Raw genomic sequence first — 14,707 nt, 5'->3', positions numbered from 1 at the left:
TCACCCATACGTCATTGGGGAAGCCCGGCTTCCCCATTTGCGTCAGAGGGGGATGGGGTCAGGTGACGGATGGCCCCACCCTCCGCATATAAGAAACGTCAGGCCACCGGGATCCCGCAGTGTCTCCTCCGTGGAGACAGAAGATGGATGGATGCGCTGCGCTGGATCAGATCAGCCATCGCTGGACCCCGGAGAGATGATCATCCATCGCTGGATAGCAAGAGTGGATTACTACCTCTGGAATCTTTTTTTATTTTTTCTATTTTTAATAAAGGTGCTGTTTGTCTTATTTAACTATTTTTTACACACTTTCTTTGTGAAATGGTAGAGGTGCTTTTGTACCCCCTTACCATTTCAAACAGGGGGGAGGGATCTGGGGGTCCCCTTGTTAAAGGGGGTTTCCAGATTCTGATAAGCCCCCACCCGCAGACCCCACAACCACCGGCCAGGGTTGTGGGGATGAGGCCCTTGTCCCCATCAACATGGGGACATGGTGCTTGGGGGGGACCCCAAAGCATCCTCCCAATGTTGAGGGCATGTGGCCTGGTATGGTTCAGGAGGGGGGTGCTCTCTCGTCCCCCCTCTTTTCCTGCGGCCTGCCAGGTGGCGTGCTCGGACAAAGGGTCTGGTATGGATTTTTAGGGGGACCCCCACATCAATTTTTTTTAAAATTTGACGTGGGGTTCCCCTTAATATCCATATCAGACCTGAAGGGTTTGGTAATTGAATTTGGGGGAACCCCACGCTTTTTTTTTTTTTTTAATCAATGACTTTCAATGAGTGTTCTCTGTATTACGGGAGCCAACAATTCATTATAGCCGCAAGTGATTTTAAATGACTTTTTTTCCTGCAGAAATTAAACTTTGTGTAGGGACAGTTCTAAGCACAGGAAACATGCGCCCCTTCACAGGCATACTATAGACACCTCCAGGTACGAAATTTAAAGGAATATTACACTTTTATTGTTTCACTTTAATCATTATTAAAATCAATGCTCCTGAAAAGACGGCCATTTTTAAAAAAATGTTTTGCATTGATCCATGTCCCCTGGGGCAGGACCCAGGTCCCCAAACACTTTTTAGGACAGTAACTTGCATATTAGCCTTTAAAATTAGCACTTTAGATTTTGAACGTTGGAGTCCCATAGACTTTAATAGGGCTCTAAAGTTCACACAAAGTATGCTATATAGAGTTTAGGACTCCGTTGAATCTTCTTTATACATTCGACATACACCATAAGCCTTCAAAGACAGATTCGACCATAATTCATGTGGATTTTCGGACTAATGCAATTTTTGAATGAAAAACAAAATAAATAAAAACGAATTTCGGGAGTAACTAAATAAATAAATTTTTTGGCCGAAAAACGAAATTCCGAAACAAAATATTTCACTCTGCACATGTCTAATATGTTGTAGATATGTTGACTGAGGCTGAATCCTTTATAGAGATAGTGAAATTCTGCCTCAATGTGTTCATTTTGTTGCCTGAAGCTTTGGAGATGCTCAGAAATGTAAAGTCTCTCCCAAAAAGCACGGCTATAGATCTTAGGCTGCTTATCCTCGAGCTGGAGAAACAGAGCCTCAGGCACATAGGGAAAAACATTATGGTGTTTCTCCCACACATGGGCATCAAAATAATGTTTCAGATGGGCCTCAACCTCTAAATAATTGCTATTTTTGTTACAGGGTGGGCAGTGGTATGGAGTTTTGGTGCAGGTCTGTCCCTGGTGGACACACAACACTGATTAGAGGCCTAGCTAAATGGTGCTGTCGGCTGCATGTGCATTGTTGGCTGTCATCGCTCCTATCCTTCTGGTTGGGATGTGGTTGGTGCTACACCTGCGCGGCAGGTGTGATCGGGCAGGATGGTGTCACATGTGGGGCCAGCTGGCCAGCAATGACGTCCTGGGCATATATATGGGCTGGCACTCAATAGTGCAGATGGTCAAACATGGCAGATACTGTGGCGTGGATGTTGGTTGGAGGCCAGTTGGTTTCAACAGGCCTTGGATTTTAGGGTAGTCTTGTCCTTACGTTTAGATTATTGGTTTGGCTTGGGGACTCTGGTAGGCTTATTTGACCCACTGCTTGGCTACATATATTATTATATTGTATTTGTTCCTATTGCAGCCACCTTTGTTTGGGAACCAATATTTAGAGGCATCTAGACCCACCCCTTCAGCCATCCCCTTACCCTAGGGTTGTCATTTCTATACCAGAAGAATTTTTAAGAGTTGGTCTTGTTGGAATGTCTCTGAGGAATTAGCCTTCGCTGATGCACTGCCTAATTTCTTATAAAGTGAGCCAGCAATAAATAGATTTTATTGTTAACTATGTATCACTTGGGGCAAGTTGTTGGTTGTTGTTGTTACTATTATGTTGTAGGACCTGTCGTACATTATCTTTTAAGGGACTAGGAATTGTGACATTTGCCGATCCTGAGGATATAGTTACTTATTTTTGGCTGCCATGCTATTGGTTGCTGCTTGCAGATGTGTGTCTCCACACCCATTTGGGTATCTGGGATTTTGCCAGACTCTGCACCCTCACTCATCCTTCCATGTGTATACAATTGTATTTTCTGTATTTTCTGTAAGTGAATACCGTATTTATCGGGATATCACACGCACCGGCGTATAACACGCACCCCAAGTTTAGGAGGGCATTTTAAGGAAAAAAGTTTTAGGAGGGAAGTTTAAGGGAAAAAAAACTTACATTTAAATGCCAGTCAATGCAGCCTTATCAGTGTGGATCTGCAGCCTTGTCCATCATTGCAGAATGATCAGTGCCATTTGCAGCTTGCCCCACGCTGTTTGCAGCTTTGCAGTATCATTTGCAGCTTTGCAGTGTCATTTGCAGCTTGGCCATGTTTAAATTTCCGGCCGCCGAGGCAGACCGAGCGAGCGCCGTCGAAAAATACCGAGCTGATTGCTCGGGTCCGCTCGTAGTCCCGCCTCCCTGCTGTTTCTCTAGCGAGCGCTGCCGAAAAAGACCAAGCCGTCTGTACTGTGTATTTGGCTGGGCTCCGCTCGCAGTCCCGCCCAGTATGGGCGGGACTGCAAGCCGAGCCGAGTACACAGTACAGTCGGCTCGGTCTTTTTCGGCAGCGCTCGCTAGAGAAACAGCAGGGAGGCGGGACTATGAGCGGAGCCGAGCAATCGGCTCGGTATTTTTAGGCAGCGCTCGGTATTTTTTGGCCGCGCTCTGTATTTTTCGGCCGCGCTCGGTATTTTTGACTCGCAGACAGTGAGGATCGGCGTATAACACGCACCCACGACTTTCCCCCGTTTTTAAGGGGGAAAAAGGGCGTGTTATACACCGATAGATACGGTACCATCATGATCTGAACATAGTAGAAAGTTTATTTATGCAATGTTCATAACTCTGTATTGCTCACATGATCTCATTCTATTCATATGTATCTAAAAAGCTCCTGAATAAGCGCCTAGTTACAAAACATGTCGAGCCAAGTACTCCTGGGTTAAGGAATCTCCATATGCTTTATATGTATATCTATAATCTAACAAATATTGTACTAATAGTTTCTGTCTTGGGGATGATTCTAAACCATACGGTGCATTATTTTATATAAACTTTTCTGTTACATCTTCGCCTCAGAATATTTTATGACGAAAAACTTTTTAAATTATGTTGAATAAAATTATTGATTTTTTTAATGACGTTTTTGTGTTTATGTGCCTAAAAAGTCCTGAATTTTTCCAAAATTTTCTCAGTTATGCTTATGTTCCTTTAAGAAAACTATATACAATGGGGCATGATACCAAACACAATTAAAATAGTTTTTGGGCTTCCTTACACTTTAAATAAAATGACATAAAAAAATAAAAAAATAAATAGAAATCAATGAAGATATATGACCAGCATTGTTTATTAACTCCTTTAGATCCGCATTATAGCTGAATGACAGCTACAGCGCAGATCTGCTTTGCCGGTAGTAGGTTTATTGATGTCCTCCCCTTTGCAGGCTCGCCACGCCCCCCTGAAGGGGGCACGCGGGCGCTCGCTGTGATCACCTGAGTCAATGAGACATGGGTGATCACAGATCCGAGTAAGGGGCTGATCCCAGCCCCTTATCACGTGATCAACTGTCAGCCAATGACAGCTGATCACGTGATGTAAACAGAGGATTGATAATCGTCTTTTTCTTCTCATGCTGACAGCTCACGCTGGGGGATCAGTCCCGAAGAGGAAAAGCCTGTTATGTTCCCCCCAGTACCGCCTGCCAGTGACACAAATCAGTGCCCACAGTGCCCACATTACTTAAGTGCCAGCAATCAGTGCCACCTATCAGTGCCCACCAGTGGTGCTAATCAGTGCCTCATCAGTGCCACCTAACAGTGCTGCCTATCAGTGTCACTTACCAGTGCCGATCAGTGCCCATCACTGCTATCCATCAGTGATCATCACTGCCACCCAGTGCCCATCAGTGTCATCTATCAGTGCCACCTATTAGTGCCACCTATCAATGCCTTTCAGTGCCGCCCATCAGTGCCACCTATCAGTGCCACCCATCAGTGCCACCTCTAAGTGCCCACCAGTGCCACCTATCAGTGCCCACCAGTGCCACCTATTAGTGCCCATCAATGCCACCTTCTTAGTGCCCATCAGTGTCACCTTATTAGTGCCCATGAATGCAGCCTATCAGTGCCCATCAGTGTAGCCTCATCAGCGTACATCAATGAAGGAGAAAAACGACCTGTTTGCAAAATATATTAATAAAATCTAAAACGGTTTTGTATTTTTTTTTTTGTAATCAATCTTTCCTGAAAGGCTCCATGGCAGCATACGTGCGGGTAGCCCCGCCTCCACGATTACCCAATAGGACCCAACTCCCATAAATCTTTGCTCCTGGCTACTATCAGTGTTCCTTTTTTGTCCTCCCCAGTAGGACCAGATGGTTTCTTTCCTGGAAATAAAACTTCACGACGATCGATTGGCTGATTGACTGAGAATTTTTCCTCCGATAGGCCCTGACTGTTAAGCAGGGTATGGAGAGTATTTGCAGAGTAGCGCTGAAGAAAGGATTTCCTACCTGAGTGCGCACGGTCTGTGTCCCGTTGCTATGGGTGACCATTATCTGCTGGAGGTATGGCGTGTGTGTTCCAGTCCGTTCGGCTAGGTGATCGTTGGTGGAGTGGTGAGCCTTTTATCTATCCATGGCAGCATTGTATTTGTGTGTATTTCTTTTGTTTGTCTTGCGGTCTCCTCCATGCCGTTTGCGTTCGCTTCCGCGTTCCAGCAAACATCTCTCCTACTTCCGGGTTATGCAGGCGTTCTGCGCATGTGCGAACCCGGTATGAGACCGAGGCTTGGTTCCCGCGCATGCGCGCGAGCGCCTCGCGTCTGACGTCGGCGATGACGTCACGGGCGCCAAATTTAAAAGGCTTTGGAAGCTGTCAGAACCCTGGGAATGTTTGCAGTGGTCGCAGCGACTTCCCGGGGCTGTCAGCGCGGCGGTTTAAGGTAAGAGCATGTCCCTTAGGCTGGGGAAATGCTTTAAAAAAAAAAAAAAAAAAAAATGTGTGTTTTATTTTTCTCTTTGGTTGCAGTGTTTCTTAAACTGTGGGTTTATTGTGAATATGGACGCCTTACTGCCTCCTAGTGGCCAGCCCGCTCATGTTAAGTAGGTCTTTAGTATTCATGTTTTTTATATAATGGAGAGAGTTTTTGGCATAGGTAGGATTGACTGTATATCCTTTTCTCTCTCTGTCTGTTTTACCCTTACAGCCCTTCTGGGTCTGATCCACAACCTATCACTTCTAGACGCAGTGGATCATCAAGATCACACCGCCATAAATCCTCCTCAAGATCTAGCCAGCATAGGTCAAGATCTGAACAGCATAATAAGAATTATTCTCACCCCCCTGCTGCTCACTCCAGCAAGCGTACGGAAAAATCATGCTGGGGGTGCAGGATGCCTGTTCCTTCGGACGTATCCTTATGCGATCATTGCTTCTCCAAAGCTGCAGATGAAAGGGATGATGCAGACCAGCGTTTGGAGTCAATAGTAAGACGGGTTGTGAAGGAGTCTCTGCAGGAGAGGGATGTTCTACAGCTGTGTGAATCCCCGTCAGAATTATTGGCTCCTCCACCTGGAGAGAACCCATTGCAGGAGACATGGGAATCCTCTCAGCCAAGCCGCCTATCTGCTCCCATCTCAGATAGTGAATCTGACTGTGAGGATCCTGGTTTAGGTTTTGACTATGGACTGGTGCCTTCATTGGTCAAAGCAGTGAGAGAGGCTCTGAAGTGGGAAGACCCTATTACTTCCCCACCAAAGCAGAGAAAGTTCTTTAAACAGCTCAATAAGGAGCGACAATTTTTTCCCTTCCTTTCAGAGTTGGGTGACATTATTACCGAGGAATGGAGCAAGGTGGATAAAAAGGGTTCCATGCAGTCAAAAATCCTGAAATTATATCCCTTTAAAGAAGAGGATGTGAAGCACCTGGAGTCAGCACCACTGGTGGATGCAGCACTCATGCGTTTGGTGAGATATGTAATCCTACCCTTAGAGGATACGGTATCCTTTAAAGATCCTTTGGAAAGGCGGAACGATTCAGACCTTAAGAGGATATATCTGACTTCTGGAATGGCTTGCAAACCAGTGCTTGCAATGGCAGCGGTATCCAAGGCCATAGAATCATGGGCTGACTCTGTAGAGGAATTCCTGAGGGGTATTTCTATTGAATCAGCAAAAGACTCCCCTATTCAAGAAATCAGGATGGCGTCTGCCTTTTTGGGGGAGGCATCTATTGATGTTATTCGCCTGATATCTCGGGATATGTTAGCAGCAGTCTCAGCTTGCCGTGCGTTATGGCTCCGTCCATGGCTGGCGGATCCAGCATCCAAACAGGCCTGGTGCCGTATTCCCTTTGAGGGGTCATCTTTGTTTGGTAACAAGCTGGATACTGCCATATCCCGGGCTACAGGTGGGAAATCTGGGTTTCTTCCCCAGGACAGACGTCTTCAAAATCAAAGGCGTCCATTTCCTAGAAGACAAGGCCCTGATCGTGCCAGGGAGGCGCGGAGCTATAGACCTGGTCGAGAATTCTCAAGGTCATGGAGATCCAGGCAATCTTCTTTCAAAAATACCTCAAAAGGGGGTTCGTCCGGCAAGCAGGATTCCGCGAAATCCTTTTGAAATTGGGCCCGCTCAAACTTGTCAGGTGGGGGCTCGTCTTCTCCACTTCAGGCATGTTTGGGCGGCCTCAATTCGGGATTTTTGGACGGTAAAAACAATTTCCTCAGGTCACAAGTGGGGTTTTATCAGCACCCCAAAGCTAAGATTTATTCCCACAAATCTTCCAGAATCAAAAGAGAAGAAACAAGTCCTATTGACCTACGTGAACTCTTTACTGGATCAAGGCGCAGCCGTTCCCGTTCCAGAAGAAGAACGTGGAGAGGGCATGTATTCCCCTTTGTTTCTGGTTCAAAAGAAAAACGGCACATGGAGGCCGGTAATAGATTTGACCCATCTCAATTCCTTCATTCGCAAAGAGAAGTTCAAGATGGAATCTCTGCTTACCATCCAGCAGTCCGTGTATCTGGGGGACTGGATGATATCAGTCGATTTGAAGGACGCTTACTTCCATGTTCCCGTGGCAAAGGAGTTTCAACAATACCTCCGCTTTGCAGTAGGCATTCAACATCTTCAATTTACATGTCTTCCCTTTGGGTTAACAACGTCCCCACGGGTCTTCTCCAAAGTTCTTTTGGCAGTTGTGGCCTTTCTCAGAGTCAAAGGTGTTCGTCTCCATCACTATCTCTACGACCTTCTTCTGCTATCCCAGAACAAAGATCAGCTCTTGGAGCACAAAGACCTAGTCATCTCCACTCTACAGGAGTTCGGGTGGCTTCTGAACTTAGAAAAGAGTCACCTAGATCCAACTCAGTCTCTTGTTTTCCTAGGGGCGCAGTTCAACACAGCAGAAGGTACTATCGCCCTTCCAGAAGAGAAGGTTGGAGTCATACGAGACAGGATTCATGCAGCCCTTGCAGCATCCCATCTCTCGGCTCTCCAATGTCTGAGGGTGATTGGCACAATGTCAGCCACCATTCCCATGGTAAAGTGGGCCCAGTGGCACACTCGTCCCTTTCAGAAGGGGTTTCTACAACAGTGGGACTTATCCAGCCAGACACAGCGCATATTCCTCACTCCAGCCATGAGGACATCTCTTCTTTGGTGGCTACAGGGGAAGAACCTGCGCAACCACCATTCAATCATTCCCATCTCATGGGTCACGGTAACTTCAGATGCCAGCAACCGAGGATGGGGCGCTCACTGCCTTTCGGAGGTCGCTCAGGGCAGGTGGACGTTTCCATCACAGAGAGTCGTCACCAATGTTCTGGAGCTAAGAGCGGCCTTCCAGGCGCTTCGGTCATTCCATCATCTGACAGCGAATGCCTCGGTCATGCTAAGGTTGGACAACACAACCGCGGTGGCTTACGTAAAGAAGCAAGGGGGAACTCGCAGCTGGTCCCTGTTACAGGAGACGGAGCCAATAATGAATTGGGCTCAGAAGAATTTGTCCAACCTTTCTGCAGTCTACATCCCAGGGGTGCAGAATGTTCAGGCGGACTTCCTATCGCGTGTCGAGTTGGACAACAACGAGTGGTCTCTACACCGGGAAGTATTCGATTGGCTCCTGACCTTAGGATTGTCCCTGGAAGTCGACTTGTTCGCTTCCCCGTGCAATCGGAAGCTTCCGAAATATTACTCAAGGTTCAGGGATCCCCAGGCATATGGGATAGATGCCCTCACAGAACATTGGAAGTTTCAGACAGCTTACGCCTTCCCTCCAGTTCCGGTGATCCTGCAATTCCTTCGGAGACTCAGGTCAGAGAAGGCGGAGATTCTCGCAGTGATTCCTTTCTGGCCCAACAGACCTTGGTTCCCTCTACTGCTGCTCCTCAGTTTTCAAGAGCCAGTTCCCCTGCCTCTCAGGTCGGATTTGCTATCTCAAGGCACAAGGTTACATCCATGCCCATCATGTCTGAACCTCAAGGTATGGTTTTTGAGAGGGAAAGGCTAGAAGCTCTTGGTTGTCCGGAAGAGGTCATCCCAACCCTTCTCAATTCCAGACGCGGGAGTACTAATAGGGTATATGAGTGTATATGGTCCAAGTTTTCGGCCCATATGTCCACCAGAGAAAATTCTTGCAGTTCTCCAACAATACAAGACATACTAAGCTTTCTTCAAACAGGCCTTGATTTACCTCTAGCTATCAGTTCATTGACAGTCCAAGTATCGGCTATTTCAGCCTTTACGGGTATTTCCTGGGCAAACCATGCACTGGTACAACAATTCTTCAAGGGAGCTACCAGGCTCAGACCCCAAAGAAAACCAAGGTTTCCTAAATGGGACCTCCCTTTAGTGCTGGTTTTTCTCTCAAACCTTGGAAAGGATTCTACGGAGCCTCTGTCCATAAGGGATCTCACTCTCAAGACCATCTTCTTGGTAGCTATAACCTCAGCCAAGAGAGTTTCTGAGATTAGGAATCTAGGTTCGGAAGAACCCTTTCTGACTTTCTTTCCAGATAGGGCAGTATTGATTCCCATGTTGGGATCGCATCCCAAAGTAACCTCGGTCTTCCATGAGAATCAGGAAGTTGTGCTTCCCACTTTCAAAAACTCAGAGAGTCAGGATGTTCATCCTCTGGACGTAGGACACGCGCTTAAACAATATTTGGAAGTCACAGCTCCCTTTAGACAAACGAAATTTCTTTTTGTTCTCCCTCATGGCAAGAATAAAGGATTGCGAGCTTCGGCTAGATCTATCTCTACCTGGATCGTTCAGATCATTCAGAGGGCGTACAGAGCAAAGGGCTTGGCTCCTCCTGAGGCATTAACGGCTCATTCAACACGGAGTATTTCAACATCGTGGGCAGCTTCTCGCCATGTGGCGCCTGAAGTTATTTGCAGAGCGGCCTCTTGGTCTTCTATTAATACCTTTGTTTCTCATTACTGTGTAGAGCCAGCGGCTCTGTCTTCTGTTAATTTTGGTTTGCAAGTTTTGTCGGTTGACAATGCTAAATAAACTTTTGTTCTTTGCTCGACATTTTGCCCATCCGGGTGTGTTTGGCGAGTTATTTCCCACACGTATGCTGCCATGGAGCCTTTCAGGAAAACGGAAAATTTATATCAAATACTTACCGTAATTTTCCTTTCCTGATAGGCTCCATGGCAGCAGGAGTTCCCTCCCAAATGTCTGGAGTCGGCTAGTTACGGAACACTGATAGTAGCCAGGAGCAAAGATTTATGGGAGTTGGGTCCTATTGGGTAATCGTGGAGGCGGGGCTACCCGCACGTATGCTGCCATGGAGCCTATCAGGAAAGGAAAATTACGGTAAGTATTTGATATAAATTTTCCGTTTTTTTTTTTAAACAAAAAATAAAAATCCCAGAGGTGATCAAATACCACCAAAAGAAAGCTCTATTTGTGAGGAAAAAAATGATAAAAATACATTTATTTGGGTATAGTGTTTTATGACCGTGCATTTGTCATTCAAAGAGTGACAGCACTAAAAGCTGAAAATTGGCCTGGGCAGGAGGGGGGTTTAGGTGCCCAGTAAGTAAGTGGTAATGGACTATATTTGAAGTTAGAATATCCCGATTCGGTGCAATGACTATATTAAATGGTTAAAATTTTATAAAGATATTTACAAAATAAAAGTGTTTTTACTAAATATCTTTCAAAAGTTAATAGCAATTGCTAATTAAGATTAAATCTATATTTTATTATTTCCATTTCCCGAGTGAGAAAATTAAATATTCTTTCATTTGAAAGCAATCCTAATTGATGTATAATTATTACATTTTTCTGCCACCGATTGGATAAATTGGCTTTTATTAGTCCTAATGGAGAATAACATATTATTAAATTGTTTTAAGAGTGGCAACTGCTGTTTTATGCGTAATATAATTGATACTTCTTTTGGTCTCATTTGTGTTTGCATTGGGAATTACTAAAAACAGTGGTACAAAAAAGGTTTGTACACATTTTTTTAAAGTGATTGTAAAATCAACATTATTTTATCTAAAATATTAAACATGTTATGCATACCTGCTCTGTGCAAAAGTAGTGCACATAGTGGTAGCTTACCTCTTCTTCTCCCCCAGTACTGCCAGCTTCTCCTCATCTGCGTGTGCCACCTCCTTCTATGGTGGCACACACACAGGCTTGCTCCCAAGTTGGAATGTGTGCATCTATAGACACACACAGTCTGGCTTGGCCCCACCCCCCCATTCCCTTACAATGGCTCCCGCTGCTCTCAGTATGTCTTGTGAGAAGAGGAAGAGAGAGAGAGCAGCAGAACTGCTGTAGAGGGGCACAGCTCTGGAGGGCTCAGGTAAGTGTTTAGGGGAGGGGGGCAGGGAATGCATTAAGGTAAAAAAAATGTCTTGACTTTAGAACAACTTTAATCTTTTCTGCCAGCTTCCGCTGTGAAAGAATACTTGCAGCATCAAAACTGACAGATGCAGCAGGCAGCATTTATTTTGCTGTGACTTATGTGCAGTTGAGTTGACTTATGAGCTCTAGTCCCCCCCACCAAAAAAATAAAAGTCAGCAGCTACAAATACTGTAGCTGCTGACTTTTAATATTAGGACACTTACCTGTCCAGGGATCCTGCGATATCAGTGTCTCAGACAATTTTTAAATTGGCTCTCAGGTGCTGCCTTGCGGCTTCACAGCCTGTTCCCTACTGTGCATGTGTGAAGCACGCTGCACTTTGTGAATGGCCTGGTGGCAGGAAATAGGGTGCCCAAACTTCCAAGTGACTTCACCGTGGCAAAGTCACTCAGAAGTGGGAGCAGGTACCTGTCAAAAACAGGTACAAGCCCCCCTGAAAGGTGGCAAATGTGATAGCGGGGGGGAGGCAACCAAGTGGAGCGGCGGTAAAGCATTAGGATTATATGATGAGCTTAGAACTGATGTGGATCTGTAAGACTGTCACTTGTCACACTGTATTTAAAATGTACATAAACCCTAAGGCTTCATGTACACTAGCAGCTCCTAAACTTGAGTTTAGGTGCTTTTGACATTTTTTTGCAAAAGATCCTAAACTTAATTCTATAAAAGTCTACCGGTATGTGTCAATGTACACATAGGCTTTTAGCAGAGTTTAGGAGCTGCTGCCATGCGATTTTGCAGCATTTTGTATTTTCTTGCGGTAAATGTAGGCAGGAGGAAGCCTAATGCCGTCTACACACGATCACACATTCTGACAACAACATTTTTTCCGACGGATGTTGGCTCAAACTTGTCTTGCATACACACGGTCGCACAATGTTGTCGGAAATTCCGAACGTCAAGAACGCGGTGATGTACGACGAGCCGAGAAAATTGAAGTTCAATAGCCAGTGCGGCTCTTCTGCTTGATTCCGAGAATGCGTGGAAGTTTGTGTGTCGGAATTGTGTACACACGATCGGAATTTCCAACAACAGATTTTGAGATCCAGCTGAACTTTAAAGCCGGAGTTCCCCGTTTTTTTTTTCTTTTTTTTTTTTTTAAAGTCAGCAGCTACAAATACTGCAGCTGCTGACTTTTAAAATATGTACACTCATTTGCATATGTTGCAGTGCACCACAGCACACGGTAATGCACTGCTGTGCTTTATGATACTGGATAGCCATTTTTTTGGTCTCTTTTGTGCTGGTAGCTCATTCAATATGAATGTGTCGCCTAAACACAACATACTCATACGGCATGGTACAACATGTGTCAATGCAGTGCACAAGACTAGACATATCTGAGTGGACTTATTTTCTTTAGAAATCAGCCACAGCTTGTTTAAAAAAAGTAAGCCTGTCCCCCACCAGCATGCTGTAGAAAAGGACCCCTGCACTCTGGATGGAAGAAGTAGTCTCTCTGCAGAGTTTCAACAAGCTCCCTGCTTAGTCAGATCTATAGCACTGCAATCAGCTAAACTCATGCCCCAACACCCCCAGCTCATTGGCGGGCATTTACTTTGACTCAGCAGGAAGTATTCATGGCCTCTGTAGAGAGACTTCTGTTTCAGCACAGGGAGCAAGGGTTCTTCTCATCCCTGGTACCTCAATCCATCTTATGCTCACTTTGCTCTACAGAAAATTAAGCTGTCTGCAATTGAGTTTGACACCATCTCTCTGTGCACAATAAGTACAGTATTAGGTGCCCACTTATCTATTCGCTTCTCAATAGCCTCATTCAAATCATGTGGTCTTTGTGGCTATGTCAACGTGGAATGAATGGGCAAAATATGATACAGAGCTCTTATCTTAAGCATAAAAACACTTTCTAAATAACAGAAAGACCAACATAAAAGCAGTCATGAACAAGGAAACCTCATACGAAGATGAACAGATGGACTGTTGACAATCCAAAATAGTACAATGAAGATTGCAGGACACCAGTAGCCACCTGCCTATACAATTTAGACCCTATCTATAGTCTTTGAGCACATGATGAATCAGAAATTCATGAGTGTAGTCCCTCATTCCCAGCTTATTAAAAAGAAACTGGCACCAGCCCAGCCACCTTATGATTAAGAGAAAAAGTGAAAACTCCACTTTCAAAATTTCATGTCAAAAAGCAGAGCACAATCGTTTTCCATTTCTCGACCACACAGCCACAACCAACTACAGTTACCACCAACCATTTTGCTCATACATTTGAGTACACTGTCCAAATTGCAGCATTTACTGACCTCTGGATTAATCCTACAGGGACTCCAAGGCAATCCTTCACAGCCGCTGGTGACAAGGAATCCATGTTGCTCCATACCCAGTGCCTAAGCTCAGAACCTGTCACACTGAAACAAAGCATCAGCCAATACAGATTAGTAGTACCGGACACATGGACAGCATAAATAACTGCAGACAAAGTGATATTGAATGGCACAGAAGCCCGGTCACCTGGTGGAGTGGATGCTGTTGATAGCCATCACCTAATCCACATTTTTCCAAATCATTTTTACCTTTGTTTTGCTAAAAGAGAAGCCTCGAAGTTAAACAGCCAACATGACTGGAAAGAGTCCTGAGAGAACCAGATTTCTCAAAATTCCACTTCCTTCCATGCCTCTGGCCAAGGCCTAGCAATCCACTGGCCTGAAAGTAAGATCCAAAATATATCAAACCAATTGTTTTTGTGAAAAATTCTAGATTATAATTACTGATTGCCCCCTCCAACCACAAAGACCAACAAATTAAAGTAGTCCAGGAATGTTTTCCAAGCCTCCAAATGGTCCTGTTGTTCCCATAGATAATGTCCCAGGGCCTTAACCCAAGATGAAGCTGCTGACAAACATTGGTAAAACACAAAATCTACTCCAGTGATCCAACAGGTGAAATTCATTTTAGCTAGCAATGATTTGAGCTTTTGCAGTCAAATATCTTTCTACCATGAACAATACCTCAAACCTGAGTGATTTCAATTTGTCCAATGGCAAATGTCATTTCATTTCATTTCATTGCAGTAACAATATTCAAAAAACTGATCTCCATGATTTGACCTTTGGTTTTATGCAAAATGCTTCACAATGTTGCCAACACAATACCACAAATGTTAGATGCCAGCAAAGAGAAAAACACAGGCGCCTCTGCTTAAAGACTGTAGCATTTAATGTAAAAGGTGCACTAAAAACTCACATTTAAGGTATCTGTATATCGGCACAATAGGGTCCAATGAACCGCACTATCACCGTT

This window comes from Lithobates pipiens, unplaced genomic scaffold (genome assembly GCF_037356315.1).
Source record: "Lithobates pipiens isolate NorthernLeopardFrog02 unplaced genomic scaffold, aLitPip1_a1.2 Scaffold_13, whole genome shotgun sequence".
NCBI classification, from domain to species: domain Eukaryota; kingdom Metazoa; phylum Chordata; class Amphibia; order Anura; family Ranidae; genus Lithobates; species Lithobates pipiens.
This window is presented reverse-complemented; position numbering follows the sequence as displayed.